The sequence below is a fragment of the Nicotiana tabacum genome, chromosome 18, assembly GCF_000715075.1.
Source record: "Nicotiana tabacum cultivar K326 chromosome 18, ASM71507v2, whole genome shotgun sequence".
Taxonomy (NCBI): Eukaryota; Viridiplantae; Streptophyta; class Magnoliopsida; order Solanales; family Solanaceae; genus Nicotiana; species Nicotiana tabacum.
The window spans coordinates 76,529,468-76,543,415 of NC_134097.1; positions in this window are offsets into that span (position 1 = coordinate 76,529,468).

Sequence of the window (13,948 nt, forward strand, 5' to 3'; positions counted from 1 at the left end):
AAAAAAAAAATTTAACAATTCGGTATTCTAAACTAACTAACCCAACTAATTTATATTGGTGTCAGATAGGTAAACTATTCTTTATTGAAAGATTTTTCATTTTCGGAATTTGAACAAAAATTTGTGATTAAGGCGAATGAATTTCAACCCTCACCACAGTCCTCGATGGTGTAAATTTGATATTTGATCACTTCATGCATCCAATCTTATCCAAGCACCTTAAGGTGTTTACTAATTATTTTATTATATGTATGATTTTTGTTGTTCCTTAAAGACAAAGAAGGAAATATATAAAAAGTAACACGGAATCAACATAACGTTTTAATTATTATCATGAAAGCAATAAGTTAGAAATTATTGCCTTGCTTTAGAATATTAAAAAAGAAGTTGCTTTCAGGCTCGGTAGTGGGGGTTGGTATTTTTGATACGTTTGCTGCCCTTCTTAGAGAAAATTTAGCCCTTCACGTGTTTGATTTTTTAAAATCATGCTCACATTATCAATTTTATAAGTTTGAATATGACGTGTGTATTCTATTGTTGGTAAAAACGAAAATGACAAGGAAAATTGATGAATCACGTTTTGCTACCCCTACCACTAATATAGTTTGGTAGGTAGGATACTTCAATAGACGCGTCAAATCTCATCCACTTATCCAAAGTTGTTAAGATGGTTTTGAAATATATATTTTAATTTAAATGTGTTTAGTGCGATATTTAAACTTTTTCTTAAAACTATAGTATCCCTTAACTTCATAATATTTACTTCAAAACTTACACTTAAATATCATTATTAATTAATCTTTTTTATTAACAATTTAACCAAACCACTCTTTAATTTGTTAATAATATTATTAAACGTTGATATATAATTTTTTGAAAGATATTTCTCAGTCACCAAATACTGAAAAATAATTTTCAGAAAATATTTTCATTGGATATATTTTTTCTAGAAAATAATTTCCATCATACCAAAAATACACACTTGTTTTCGCACACATGTAAGGTTTAATCCACAAATATTTGATTCTGCAAAATTCACGAACCTATGATTATGATTGTTTATTACTTTTATTGCATGAGTGGTTTTTTCTCCTTAAAGAAAAAAAAGGAAAATAAAAAATATATTTAAGAAAAAAAAAAGGAACTGGGGTTAAGATATAGTCATAATCATCATGAAATAAATAAAGTTAGAATTAGTGCCTCCCTTTAGAATATTAAAGTAGAAGTTGAGTTCAAGCTTAATAGTGGGGGTTATTTCTGATACGTTTTGCTTCCCCTCTTGGAACCAAATTTACCCCGTCCAAGTCAGCGGATTAACTCACTAATAATTGTCGGCAAATATTTGATTCTGCAAAATTCACGAACCTATGATTATGATTGTTAATTACTTTTATTGCATGAGTGGTTTTTTCTCCTTAAAGAAAAAAAAGGAAAATAAAAAATATATTTAAGAAAAAAAAAAAGGAACTGGGGGTTAAGATATAGTCATAATCATCATGAAATAAATAAAGTTAGAATTAGTGCCTCCCTTTAGAATATTAAAGTAGAAGTTGAGTTCAAGCTTAATAGTGGGGGTTATTTTTGATACGTTTTGCTTCCCCTCTTGGAACCAAATTTACCCCGTCCAAGTCAGCGGATTAACTCACTAATAATTGTCGGCAGTGACCCCAATTACGAGCAATATCTTCACAATTAACAGGCGAAAGCACTATCGAGAAATGATGTACAATTGGTGATTGATGGAAATTTTTACGTGTCACATTGTTAGTGTGAATTATAAGACGCTAGTCACATAATTAGTCTAAAATGATACTGTATTTTAGACAAAATTAAGATAAAAACATCATTTAAAAGCAAAACGTGTAAAGAGACAAATGAGTTGCATTGTTTAAATGGATCTGTTATAATAAAGCTTTTGCGTTAGTTAAGTGAGCCCTCGAAGATTAATAACCACTCAAACAAACAAAACAAATAATTTGAGCCCTCGATACAGTAAATTTTCTCTTTGATTGATTATAGGAATAATTGCAAGCACCACTAATGTTTGGTTTCTTCAAAGTAATTTTCTTTAGGATTTACGAAATTATACTTATCTCTAATCTGTAATAATAATTAGGAAAAAAATTGATTATTTGTCGAGGGATGTGCACAGATAGCCAATTGATTAAGTACATAAATTTTTGCAAGTCTAGCCGTTTCAGTCACTACTTCAAACATACACAACTGAAGGAAGTTACAAATTTTGCTTGAAGTTTGACATATTGCTGGTGCAGGCAAACAGATATTTTTATCTAAACTACAGATTTGAGACAAAAGTTTAGGTTGCCATAGCCAAATTTCATACATATGCGACTAAACTTCAGACATATACTAAGCCAAAGTTCAAGCATTTGTTGTGTCAGTGGTTTGCCATTTTGAATCTAAAAATTGTGAAAATCTAATTGGTCTCGTTGTTTGAGCTTCGTGTGATTTGGTGTTTATCTGAGTGAAATTGAACGAGCCAAGGGTTGAAGAGTTTGGGGTAATTAAAATTTTTGTTCCAACTGCAGATTGTTTACGACTCTGTGATTGGAATTTAAATTGCGGAGTTGCTGATTACTGAAATCTGATTGTGAGTTTTTTGTTTGAGTTGGAGGCTGACTTGGAAGAATCTTTGAATCGTCTGTTCTTTGAAGCCAACTCACTGTGTTTTAATTTTGTCAAATTACATTCTACACGAAAGGAGCTGCCACATATTGACTTGAAGTTACAACAGAAGATAAGAATTGAAGAGGTAAACTAGTATAGATGTCATATGCTGGACTTTTGTAACGATCCGGCCGGTCGTTTTAAGAAATTACGTTCCGATCCCCTATTAACTGCTTTCTCCTTGTTTGTTTCTGCTGTTTTGAATTGCCGTGATGTTTGGTTTTGAGTTTCAGAGTGTTTTGGGACACTTAGTCCCTAAAAAAGAGCTTAAGCTTTAGAATTTGGACCACAATCGGAGCAGTGTGAAGACGGCCTCAGAATGGAATTATGTCGGTTCCGTTAGCTCCATTGGGTGATTTTGGGCTTAGGGGCATGTTCGGACTATGTTTTGGAGGTCCGTAGCTTATTTAGGCTTGAAATGCCGAAAGTTGAATTTTTGAAGTTTGCGGTTCGATAGTGAGATTTTGATATCGGGGTCAGAATGAGATTCCGGAAGTTGGAATAGCTCCGTAGTGTTGAATGTGACGTGCTTGCAAAATTTCAGGTCATTCGGACGATGTTTGATAGACTTTTTGATCGAAAGCGTAATTTGAGAGTTTTTGGAGTTCTTAGGCTTGAATCCGATGTTAAATTGGTGTTTTGATATTGTTTTGAGCGTTCCGAAGGTTGGAACAAGTTTGAATGATGTTTTAGGTTTGGTTGGCATGTTTGGTTGAGGTCCCGGGGGCCTCGGGTGTGTTTCGGATGCTCAACGGACCATTTTTGGACTTAGAGAATTTGCAGAAAAATTGCAGCAGGTCAGTTCTGGTTTCCTTCTTCGCTTTCGCGAGTGGGGTCTCGCATTCGCAAAGAGGAGATGGTGCTGGTGGAAGTTTAATGCTTCGCGTTCGCGAGGCTGTGTGGTCTCATACCTACGCGTTCACGAAAATGGTCCCGCGTTCGCGTAGGAGGGGGAAAGATGGTCACCGCGTTCCCGACAGGGACATCGCGTTCGCGATGAAGGAAGACTGGACCAAGCGAAGTTGTGCTTTGCGAACGCGAGGGTCCTTCCGCGTTCGCAAAGAAGGATTAATCCGGGCAAAAGATAAAATTTCAAGGTCGAGGGTTTGGCCATTTTTATCAAAACTAGAGCTTGGGAGCTCGGATTTGAGCGGGATTTTGAGGGATTTTCAGAGATAGCGATTGGGTAATGATTCTTAACTCCTTTTTGCTTATAACTCATTAATCTAAAATGAATTCATCATCTAATTTCGGATTTAGGGTGAGAAATTGGGGAAAATTTTGGAAAAGTTCTTAGACTAAATTTTTGAGTTTTGATTGGGAATTTAACATTGGATTTGGATAATTTTGGTATGGTTAGACTCGTGAGTGAATGAGGGTTCATAATCTGTAAATTTTACCCGATTCCGAGACGTGGGCTCGGGGGACATTTTGGTCATTTTACCAAATTTCGCGTATTAGCTTAGAATTTATTTGTGGAATCAGTTACTTGAAGTTATATTTATATTGTGCAATTGAATTGAATAGATTTGAGCCATTTGGAGTCGAGTGCTCGTGGCAAAAACGTGGTTTCGGGTTGATTTTGAGCCGGTTCGAGGTAAGTGGCTTGCCTAACTTTATGTGGGGGAACTCCCTTTAGGATTTGGTATTGTTGATATTTGAAATACCTTGTACGTGAGGTGATGAGTGCGTACTTGTGCTAATTGTTGAAAATCCAGTTTTCATTAAGTAACTTTAATTGTGTTTCCCTTCCTGTTTTATACTACTTGCAATTTAAGCCTGCTGTTAGCTTAGGGAAGAATGTCTAATTGACTTAATTGTTTTACTTGCTCAAACTGCCTTATTTGCATTATGTGTAGCATGCTAGGTTAGAAATACCTGTTTTACCTTGGTATGAAATTTGAATTTTAATTAGTATTCTTCGTGTTGCCGCTGTGTGTTTACTTTGGGACTACGGGACGGTATCCCGGGAGATCCCCTGCACATATATTTATTGGACTGTAGTGCGGGATACCGAGAGATCTCCAGCACGTATATTGAAGATACTAAGAGATCCTTGGGATACCGAGAGATCCCCAGCATATATATATAGGATACTAAGAGATCCCCGGGATACTGAGAGATCCCCAACGCACATATTGAGAATACTAAGAGATCCTCAGGGACACTGAGAGATCCCCGATTGTTATCTCTATGTTGAGTGGTATTCTTTTTGTGATTATTTTGTCTCTGTTATAGTTATTGTCATTCTTATTATCCAATGTTACTTCTTACTGTTAGCATTTGATTATATTGTCGTATTCTATACTATTTTACCTCGTTTTTCAGCTATAATCAGTAGGGCACTGACCTTCCTCATCACTACTCGACCGAGGTTAGGCTTGGCACTTACTGAGTACCACTGTAGTGTACTCATGCCTTTTCTGCGCATGTTTTTCATGTGCAGATCCAGGTACTTCAACTCAGTCCTACCACCCTTGAGGCGACGCGATTCTCCAGAGACTTCGAGGTATATCTTCCGCGTCCGCAGACCGAGGAGTCTCTTTCTATTCTCTCTCATAATATCAGCCCTTCTGTATTTACTTTTCTTTAGACATTCTGGAGTTAGACACTTGTAGTTATTCAACAGCTTGTGATTTCATGAGATTCCGGGTTTTGGGAAGTTGTTTAGTTTTTGAGATCTTGTATTAGTATATGCCGAGCGGCATCTTAAACGTTTCTATATTTTTCTTATCTTCAGTTTTTATTAGTTTTTCTGCATTTTGGTTGTTTTTCCGCAATTGTTATTCTTACCTAGTCGTAGATACTAGGTGCCGTCACGACAGTTCACGAAGAGCGAACTTGTGTTGTGACAAGTTGGTATCAGAGCTCTAGGTTCATAGGAGTCATGAATCACAAGTCGGTTTATTAGTCTCGCTGATCGGTACAGAGACGTCTGTACTTATCTACGAGAGGCTATGTAACTGTTAGGAAAATTTCCACTTCATTTGATTTCCTTGGCGTGCGAGATTTTGATATCACAATTCTAAACTTCTGTATTCTATTCTCTCACAGATGGTGAGGACACGTGCTACCAGAGATGATCAGGCACCCGCGCCCCCTACTAGAGCCGTCAGAGATCGGGGTCGTGGTAGAGGCCGAGGACGCGCACGTGGTACAGCCAGAGCACCCTGCGCGAGCTGCCACCGAGGTGCCACCAGTAGTTCCAGCCGGAGTCCAGGCACCTGATACGCCTACTACTACTACTACTCCAGCTCTCCAGGAGACTCTTGCACAATTCATGAGCATGTACACAATTCTGGCTCAGGCAGGGTTGCTTCCCCTTGTTGCAGCTACATCTTAGGCCGGGGGAGGAGCACAGACTCCCGCCGCCCGCACTCCTGAGCAGCGAGTGCATGTTGATCAGGTCCCAGAAATTATTCCTATACAGCCTGCAGTCCTAGATCAGCCTGAGGACAGGGCAACGACTTTCGAGGATGAACAACTGAGGCTTGAGAGGTTCAGAAAGTACAAGCCTCTTGTATTCAGTGGTCTAGCATCAGATGATGCTTTGGGATTTCTAGATGAGTGCTACCGTATCCTTCGTACCATGGGTATATCAGGATCGAGCGGGGTTTCTTTCACTACCTTCCAGCTTCGAGGAGCCGCCTATGAGTGGTGGCGTACCTATGAGTTAGATAGTCCGGATGAGGTAGCTTCCTGACTTGGACTCAGTTTTCAGATATGTTCCTGATAGAGTATGTTCCTCAGAGCCTTAGGGACGCATGGCGCGCAGAGTTTGAGCATTTGTGCCAGGGTGCTATGACTATCTCGGAGTATGTTGTCCATTATACTAGCTTGGCTAGACATGCCCCAGCCTTGGTTTCTACTCTTCGCGAGAGGGTTCGCCGGTTTATTGAGGGGCTTATTCTCAGCATTAGGTCCAGCATGGCTCGTGAGTTTGAGATGGATATTTCTTATCAGCAGGTAGTGATCATTGCTAGGAGGATAGAGGGTATGCATGCTAGGGACAGAGAGGAGACAGAGGCCAAGATGTCTCGAGAGTCGGGCCAATATTCTGGTGTCGTGCCCCAACTGCAGTTCGTAATGGTAGGGGTTATATGACTCGCCCCGTTCATTCAACTCTTACAGCATCCAGTGGTATTCCAGCTCCTCCTAGGCCTCAGGAGCCTTATTATGCACCTCCAGTATCTACTGCGCCTCCTGCGCGGGGTGCTTTCAGAGGTCAGTCCAGCAGACCTGGTCCGAGCTAGTCACAGCCACCACGTCCTCCCAGAGCTTGTTTTAAGTGTGGTGACACACGTTGTGTGGTGAGGGATTGCCCTAGACTTGGGAGGAGTGCACCTCCACAGACTTCTCAGCCACAGCATGCCCCGCAGAGTTCTCAGGCTATGGTTACAGCTCCAGTTGCTACCCCACCTGCTCAGCTAGCTAGAGATGGAGGTCGGGGAGGTAGAGGTCACCCTAGAGGAGGAGGCCAGGCCAGATATTATGCCCTTCCTGCCCGTACCGAGGTTGTCGCCTCTAATTCTGTCATCACAGGTATTGTCTTGGTTTGTCATAGGGATGCACCACTTTTATTTGATCCAGGCTCCACATATTCTTATGTGTCTTCTTATTTTGCCCTGCATTTGGGTGTATCTCGGGATTCTTTGAGTTCTCCTATTTATGTTTCTACTCCTGTGGGAGATTCTCTTGTTGTGGACCGCGTTTATCGATCGTGTGTGGTTGCTCTTAGTGATTTTGAGACCAAAGATGATTTATTATTGCTCAGCATGGTAGATTTTGATGTTATCTTGGGCATGGACTGGTTGTCGCCCAATTATGTTATTCTTGATTGTCACGCCAAAACTGTGACGCTGGCTATGCCAGGTGTACCGCAAGTAGAGTGGAGGGGTACCTTAGATCATACTTCCAGTAGAGTTATTTCATTCCTTAAGGCTCAGCGTATGGTTGAGAAGGGGTGTGACGCGTATCTAGCCTATGTAAGAGACGTGAGTATTGATACCCCTATAGTTGATTAAGTCCTAGTAGTACGGGATTTTTCTGATGTGTTTCCAGCTGATCTTCCGGGCATGCGGCCCGATAGAGATATTGATTTTGGCATTGATCTGTTGCTAGGTACTCAGCCCATTTCTATTCCTCCGTATCGTATGGCCCCTCCTGAGTTGAAGGAGTTGAAGGATCAGTTACAAGAATTGCTTGATAAGGGTTTTATTCGGCCTAGTGTATCACATTAGGGTGCTCATGTCTTGTTTGTGAAGAAAAAGGATGGTTCTATGCGTATGTGCATTGATTATCTCCAGTTGAACAAAGTTACAGTGAAGAACCGTTATATTTTGCCTTGTATTGATGATTTGTTTGACAAGTTACAGGGTGCACGTGTGTTTTCTAAGATTGACTTGCGTTCAGGTTACCACCAATTGAAGATTCGGGAGCCAGATATCCCGAAGACTACTTTTAGGACTCGGTATGGTCATTACGAGTTTCTTGTTAAGTCATTTGGGCTGACCAATGCCCCAATAGCCTTTATGCATTTGATACACAGTATGTTCCGGTCATATCTTGACTCGTTCGTCATTGTCTTTATTGATGATATTCTAGTATACTCCCGGAGTCGGGAAGATCATGAGCAGCACCTGAGGACAGTGCTTCAGACTTTGAGGAAAAAGAAGTTATATGCGAAATTCTCGAAATGTGAGTTTTGGTTGGATTCCGTATCATTCTTAGGCCATGTGGTATCGAGTGAGGGTATTCAGGTGGATCCAAAGAAAGTGGAGACAGTGCAGAGTTGGCCCAGACCATCCTCAGCTACAGAGATCTGTAGTTTTCTTGGCTTGGCGGGTTATTACCGTCGATTTGTTGAGGGGTTTTCATCTATTGCAGCCCCTATGTCCAGGCTGACCCAGAAGGGTGCTCCGTTCCAGTGGACAAAAGAGTGTGAGGCAAGCTTTCAGAAGCTCAAGACAACTTTGACTACAACCTCAGTTTTGATATTGCCTATAGGTTCGGGGTCATATACTGTCTATTGTGATGCCTCGAGGATTGGCTTGGAGCGGTATTGATGCAGGACGGCAGGGTGATTGCCTACACGTCCAAACAGTTGAAGGTACATGAGAAGAATTATCTTGTCCATGACCTCGAGTTAGCTGCTATTGTTCACGCCTTGAAGATCTTGCGTTATTATTTGTACGGTGTGCCTTGTGTGATTTATACTGATCACCGGAGTTTGAAGTATCTGTTCAAGTAGAAGGATCTTAACTTGCGCCATAGGAGATGGTTAGAGCTGCTGAAGGACTATGATATCACTATCTTGTATCACTCGGGCAAGGCCAATGTGGTGGCTGATGCCTTGAGTCGCCGTGCAGAGAGTTTGGGGAGTTTGGCTTATTTAACACCAGTAGAGAGACCCATGGCAATGGATGTTCAGGCCTTAGCCAGCCAGTTTGTGAGATTGGATCTTTCGGAGCCCAGTCGGGTTCTAGCTTGCGTGGTTTCCCGGTCTTTCTTGTTTGATCGTATTTTCCTTGTTTGATCGTATTCGGGAGCGTCAGTTTGATGACCCTCACTTGCTTGTCCTCAAGGACAAAGTTCTGCACGGTGATGCCAGAGATGTGACTATTGGTGATGATGGGGTATTGTGCAGTGTCGGGTTTGAGTACCCAATATTGATAGGCTTCGGGAGTTGATTTTACAGGAGGCCCATAGTTCGCGGTATTTTATTCATCTGAGTGCCGCGAAGATGTACCAAGATTTGAGGCAGCACTATTGGTGGAGGCGGATGAAGAAAGATATAGTTGGATTTGTAGCTCGGTGCCTCAATTGTCAGCAGGTGAAGTATGAACACCAGAGACCGGGTGGGTTGCTTCAGCAGATAGAGATTCCGGAGTGGAAGTGGGAGCGGATCACCATGGACTTCGTAGTTGGTCTCCCACGGACTTTGAGAAAGTTCAATGCCATTTGGGTGATTGTGGATCGGCTGACCAAGTCTGCGCACTTCATTCATGTGTGTACTACCTATTCTTTGGCGTGTTTGGCGGAGATTTATATCCGGGAGATTATTCGTCTACATGGTATTCCAGTTTCCATCATTTCAGATAGAGGTACTCAGTTAACATTACGGTTCTAGAGGGCCATACAAAATGAGTTGGGTACTCGGGTGGAGTTGAGTACATCATTTCACCCTCAGACGGACGGACGGACAGTCCGAACACACTATTTAGATTCTTGAGGATATGCTTCGTGCGTGTGTGATTGAGTTTGGAGGGTCTTGGGATTAGTTCTTGCCATTGGCGAAGTTTGCCTACAACAACAATTATCAATCCAGCATTCAGATGGCATCATATGAGACTTTATACGGTAGGCGGTGTAGATCCTCGGTGGGTTGGTTTGAGCCGGGTGAGGCTAGATTATTGGGCACAGATTTGGTTCAGGATGTTTTGGAGAAGTTTGAGGTGATTCAGGATAGACTCCGTACAGCCTAGTCCAGACAGAATAGTTACGCGAACTGGAAGGTTCGTGATGTTTCCTATATGGTTGGAGAGCGGGTTCTGCTCCGGGTTTCGCCTATGAAAAGCGTTATGAGATTTGGGAAGAAAGGGAAGTTGAGTCCGAGGTTTATTGATCCTTTTGAGATATTGAGACATGTTGAGGAGGTTGCTTATGAGCTTGCCTTACCTCCCAGCTTGGTAGGAGTTTATCCAGTATTTCATGTTTCAATGCTCCGGAAGTATCACGGTGATCCGTCGCACGTGTTGGATTTCAGTTCAGTCCAGTTGGATAAGGATCTATCTTATGTTGGGGAGCCAGTGGCGATATTGGACATGCAGGTTCGAAAGCTGAGGTCAAAGAACATTGCATCAGTGAAGGTTCAATGGCGGGGTCAGTCGGTCGAGGAGGCGACCTGAGAGACCGAGCAGGATATGCGCAGCTGTTACCCTCATCTTTTCACTACTTCAGACATTTCTCTATGCTCGTTCGAGGACGAACGAATGTTTAAGTGTAGGATGATGTAACGACCTGACTGGTCGTTTTAAGAAATTACGCCCCGATCCCCTATTAACTGCTTTCCCCGTATTTTTTTCTGCTATTTTGAATTGCCAGGATGTTTGGTTTTAAGTTTCAGAGTATTTTGGGACACTTAGACCCTAAAAGAGAGCTTAAGCTTTGAAATTTGGACCATAGTCGGAGCAGTGTGAAGACGGCCTTGGAATGGAATTCTGTCAGTTTCGTTAGTTCTGTTGGGTGATTTCGGGCTTAGGGGAGTGTTCAGATTGTGTTTTGGAGGTCCGTAGATTATTTGGGCTTGAAATGCCGAAAGTTGAATTTTTGAAGTTTGCGGTTCGATAGTGAGATTTTGATATCGGGGTCGGAATGTGATTCCGGAAGTTGGAGTAACTCCTTAGTGTTGAATGTGACGTGCTTGCAAAATTTCAGGTCATTCGGACGAGGTTTGATAGACTTTTTAATCGAAAGCGTAATTTGAGAGTTTTTGGAGTTCTTAGGCTTGAATCCGATGTTAAATTGGTGTTTTGATGTTGTTTTGAGCATTTCGAAGGTTGGAACAAGTTTGAATGATGTTTTAGGTTTGGTTGGCATGTTTGGTTGATGTCCCGGGGGCCTCGGGTGTATTTCGGATGCTCAACGGGCCATTTTTAGACTTAGAGAATTTGCAGAAAAATTGCAGCAGGTCAATTCTGGTTTCCTTCTTCGTGTTCGCGAGTGGGGTCTCGCGTTGGCGAAGAGGAGCTGGGGCTGGTGGAAGTTTAATGCTTCGCGTTCGCGAAGGTGATCCCGCGTTCGCGAGGCTGTGAAGTCTCATACCTACGCATTCGTGAAGATGGTCCCGCGTTCGCGCAAGAGAGAGGAAGATGGCCACCGCGTTCGCGATGAAGGAAGACTGGACCAAGCGAAGTTGTGCTTCGCGAGCGCGAGGGTCCTTCCGCGTTCGCGAAGAACGATTTATCTGGGCAGAATATAAAATTTCAAAGTCGAGGGTTTGACCATTTTTATCAAAACTAGAGCTTGGGAGCTCGGATTTGAGCGAGATTTTGAGGGATTTTCAGAGATATCGATTGTGTAATGATTCTTAACTCCTTTTTTCTTATAACCCATTAATCTAAACATGAATTCATCATCTAATTTTGGATTTGGGGTGAGAAATTGGGGAAAACTTTGGAAAAGTTCTTAGACCTAATTTTCGAGTTTTGATTGGGAATTTGACATTGGATTTGGATAATTTTAGTATGGTTAGACTCGTGAGTGAATGAAGGTTCATAATCTGTAAATTTTACCCGATTCCGAGACATGGGCATGGGGGGGCATTTTGGCCATTTTACCCAATTTCGTGTATTAGCTTAGAATTTATTTGTGGAATCAGTTACTCAAAGTTATATTTACATTGTGCAATTGAATTGAATTGATTTTAGCCATTTGGAGTCGAGTACTCGTGGCAAGAACGTGATTTCGGATTGATTTTGAGCCGGTTCAAGGTAAGTGGCTTGCCTAACCTTGTGGGGGGAACTCCCCTTAGGATTTGCTATTGTTGATATTTGAAATGCCTTGTACGTGAGGTGACGAGTGCGTACTTGTGCTAATTGTTGAAAATCCTGTTTTCATTAAGTAACTTTAATTGTGTTTCCTTTCCTGTTTATACTACTTGCAATTTAAGCCTGTTGTTAGCATAGGGAAGCATGTCTAATTGACTTAATTGCTTTACTTGCTCAAACTGCCTTATTTGGATTATGTGTAGCATGCTAGGTTAGAAATACTTGTTTTACCTTGGTATGAAATTTGAATTTTAATTAGTATTCTTCGTGTTGCTGCTGTGTGTTTACTTTGGGACTACGGGACGGTATCCCGGGAGATCCCCTGCACATATATTTATTGGACTGTAGTGCGGGATACCGAGAGATCTCCAGTATATATATATATATATATATATATATATATATATATAGAGAGAGAGAGAGAGAGAGAGAGAGAGAGAGAGAGAGAGAGAGAGAGAGAGAGAGAGAGAGAGAGAGAGAGAGAGAGAGAGAGAGAGAGAGTCCTTTTGCGAGTATTTTGTCTCTATTATAGTTGTTCCCATTCTTATTATCCTGTGTTACTTCTTACTGTTAGCATTTGATTATATTATCGTATTCTATACTATTTTACCTCGTTTTTCAGCTATAATCAGTAAGGCCCTGACCTTCCTCGTCACTACTCGACCGATGTTAGGCTTGGCACTTACTGAGTACCACTATGGTGTACTCATGCCCTTTCTGCGCATGTTTTTTATGTGCAGATCCAGGTACTTCGACTCAGTCCTACCACCTTTGAGGCGACGCGATTCTCCAGTGACTTCGAGGTATATCTGCCGCGTCCGCAGACCGATGAATCCCTTTCTATTCTCTCTCATAATATCAACCCTTCTGTATTTACTTTTGTTTAGACATTCTGGAGTTAGACACTTGTAGTTATTCAACAGCTTGTGATTTCATGAGATTCCGGGTTTTGGGAAGTTGTTCAGTTTTTGAGATCTTGTATTAGTATATGCCGAGCGGCATCTTAATCGTTTCTATATTTTTCTTATCTTCAGTTTTTATTAGTTTTTCCGCAATTGTTAAGCTTACCTAATCACTAAGTACCGTCACAACAGTTCACGGAGGGCAAACTTGGATCGTGACAACTTTGGAGACATCTCAAACTCAAATTTATCTGAAAGAGTCTATCCAATACGAAGAACTGAGTTGCGGATTCTATTGTTGAAGGTTGTGGTTGTCCCATTGAGCAACAACCAATGGGTTTAGCGAGCAACAGAAGAAGAAGCAGCGCAATGGAGGAGGAAGCTTTTGTCTGAAGTTCTCTAACACTAGCTACGAGTTAAAATTTTAGAAGAAAACTAGATATAGTTTTAAATAACAGGATAAAACCTGGCCACCCTATTAAACTTTTACTTATTTAACCCAAATGTCCCATAAAATTTCACTTGCAGGCTTCCCTTCCTTTCTCCAAAATCTATCGGTGTAAAACTAAATTCCAAGTTTTACTGGTTAGTGCTCCTAATTTTCCTTACTTTTAAAATGTGATAATAAAAACCGTTCTCTCCTCTTTTGCTTTAAATATTTACAGGTTATCTCGCTGTAACAACTAATCTTTTCCCTAATCAACTTCCTGAATGATTTTCCCCTTAATTACTCCAATTGCCAGAGAACCCAACAGTGTTTTCTCATAAGGGTTTATCAATCAGCAATAGTTGCACACGATATATTACAAC